Below are 3,013 nucleotides of genomic sequence, written 5' to 3'. Positions count from 1 at the left end.
AACTATCAACATCAATAAAGAGTTCCACCAGCATTGTTTGCAAAGTACGATGCATGTGATTAAGAGGCATGTAGCTTGTATTTTATTTTTATATATGAGTTTAGAATCTGTTTTATTTCTGAATATTGTTAAATTTTACTTTTGTGTTTATAAATTGTTTTATGATTTTACATGCTTTAATAAAAAATTTAATTTTTTGGTATATTTATAGTAGATCGCTCCGGTAGCTTTGATGTGACACCCTGGATCGGATAGTGTCAGATTTTTTCCCCTTTATTTGTGCATCAACAATTATGTCCAATTTTCTCTCCTGTCCTGGGAAGAAAATCTACCACAGCTAAGAATTGCTACTGAGCAGTAAATATAACTAACTAGTTGGAAAATGCAGCCTATCAGAGTCGCTTCCGAATTCAGAAAACTAGACGGGAGTTGAAATAGTGTAGCAACATCATGCCAAGGTCAATTCAAAGCCCAATTTTATATTACACACTTTAATCAGCATAAGCAAATGGCATTCAAAGCCCACCTCCTCCAGAAGAAGAACAGGACCAACAAGGGATAAACCACCTTTCTATGGCTCATCTAACTGGTCCTGCATCACAACCAACATTACAGACAGTTAGACATTAGTCATTTCAACGAGTCAAAATCGCCAGTAACATGGTCTTAATTGTGTGTGCGCACATGCGAGTGAGTGTTTAAGTGAGAGAGGGAGGGCAATGACCTGAACATCCGAAGTCCAGAGAGTAAGGTTATCCCTTAGGAGTTGCATAATTAGAGTGCTGTCCTTGTAAGACTCTTCACCCAGTGTGTCGAGCTCAGCAATGGCTTCCTCAAATGCCTTTTTAAAGAACAAGGGATATTTAATGAATATCCAACTTCGGTTCATGTTTTATTCTTACTATGACTACCAACATGTTTCAGAGCGCTTTTCAACTTCGATTAAAAAGTATTTTTCAAAAGTTGAAATTTATAGTTTTTGTCAAAAGTACTTTGGAGCACAATTATCCATTTATTCTCATTCATATCACATTTTTTATATTTTAAAAAACAATAGTTAGAATAAATATTTATAAATATAAAAGTATGTTTTGAAAATAATATTAAACACTTAAAATTTAAATTAGAATAGTCCTTACTTTCGGAGATTGGCCACATTCCACTTACTTTCTCCTCATAAAAGTAAACGAGGGAGGTGATAGGAAGGGTATCCAAACAATATAACTCCTAACAAGCATAGTGAAGCAACGACAATGAAGACATGCACGTCCAACATTTCAACATTCCTCAACAAATGTTTGCTGAAACTCTAGTATGCTATGCACAACATGATTGATTTTAGTTTCTTTACGATCCTAAATTCACAAACTTCAAAATTAGAAGCAAGTTTAAGGTACTAGAAATAGAATGGCTAGAATCAAGCAACAAGGCTTCGTATTTGCAAGAATTGAAAAGAAAATCATTTGCCACTTCAATCACGTAAAACTGGTTCAAACTCTAATCTAATTGGCTCCTAACAAAGTCATCTAGACCACTACACCAAACCACCAACACAATAATAAGTCAAAGCAACCTCCTTTTAGTACCCCTACTAAAGTCAATAAAATAAACTGCTATAAAACTCTCCAACGTCAAAATACTAAACTAGTCAGATTAAATAAGCTATTAATATTGTACTCTTCTACGAAAAAGCAACAAAGACCCTTGATAAAAGAAATTCATTAATGTTTCATTTTTCATTGGTTTATGCTGGCTGCAGCAATAAAGCATAGTAAAACACCAGTTGGAGCTTAAAAACGGTCTCACCTGTTTAGCCATGCTACAAGCCTTATCAGACTGATTGAGAATCTCATAGTAGAACACCGAGTAATTCAGCGCCAGTCCCAGCCTGATCGGGTGCGTGGGAGCTAGATACGTCAGCGCAATATCCTTCATTCAATTCAACGCAAAATCCAAAAATTTTCAACTTAAAGAAAAACTGAATTTAATCAAAACACTAAACCTAAAATCGTAGTTCCAATTCAACATCCAAAATTCTACTCAAGAATTCAACTGTTTAGTCAAAGCTAGGCTCCAATTTAAAAAATTGTAGAAAAAGAATCACCAGAGCAGCCTTGTAAGACAACATAGTATCCTCAGCGGCCGCTTTCCTCTCATCACCGACCTTAAACTCCACTAAATACCGATGATAATCCCCTTTCATCTTCAAATAGAAAACCTTGGACTCACTCGCCGCAGCAGATTGGATCAGATTCGAGTCCAACAAAGTCAAGAAACTAGCGCAAACATCCGACAACTCAGCTTCGATCTATACTCCTTAACGAGCACAACATGTTCCTCGTTCTTACGACCTTCTTCTTTCTTCTCAATGGAAGAAATGATTCTCCACGCGGCGCGAAGAGAGCCGATCACGTTTTTGTAGGCGACCGAGAGAAGGTTCCGTTCCTCGACGATGAGTTCGGCTGCAGGAGTTGAGCCGAGAACGAGCTTTTACATGAACTGTACCATCTCTTCGTAGCGTTCGGCTTGTATGGAAAGCTTGGCTAAGTAAACGTATTGCTCACGGCTTAGATTGTCCGGCAGCGTCGTATCCATTTGCAGAAATCGGTGTGATTTCGGGGTCGTTCTGCGGTGCGGCGCCTAAAAAACGGCTAATATACGGCGTGACCGGTTAAACAAGTGACCGGTTAAAATTTAGACCGGTTATGTTATATTATTTAACCGGAAATATTATAAAGTACAATAACATACTAGGTAGCGCTTATATAATGTAATAGGTAGCGCTTATATTTACCTATTTTATAAGTAAACCGGTATATTTATACCGATAGCATTGCAAATTTACCTATTACATTATATTATATTGAAAGTGTCCATACTTTTTATAAAAAGGATCGATACTTTAACAGTGTTTCATGTTTTCCACCTACAATATTGATTTAATAATTTCATTTGCACAAAAAATTATTTGATTGTTTTGATATTTTATAAAATATTATTTAGAATTTTTAAT

General features: G+C 36.1%; 1 pseudogene; it reads right to left on the bottom strand.

The window, feature by feature from the left end:
- Positions 1-377: 377 nt before the first annotated feature.
- Positions 378-2,612, bottom strand: LOC120190882 (annotated as a pseudogene).
- Positions 2,613-3,013: the final 401 nt, after the last annotated feature.

Source organism: Hibiscus syriacus, unplaced genomic scaffold (genome assembly GCF_006381635.1).
Source record: "Hibiscus syriacus cultivar Baekdansim isolate YM2019G1 unplaced genomic scaffold, ASM638163v2 tig00116964_pilon, whole genome shotgun sequence".
NCBI lineage: Eukaryota > Viridiplantae > Streptophyta > Magnoliopsida > Malvales > Malvaceae > Hibiscus > Hibiscus syriacus.
Note: the sequence above shows the minus strand (reverse complement) of the source record. Positions and strands in the feature narration are given on the sequence as shown.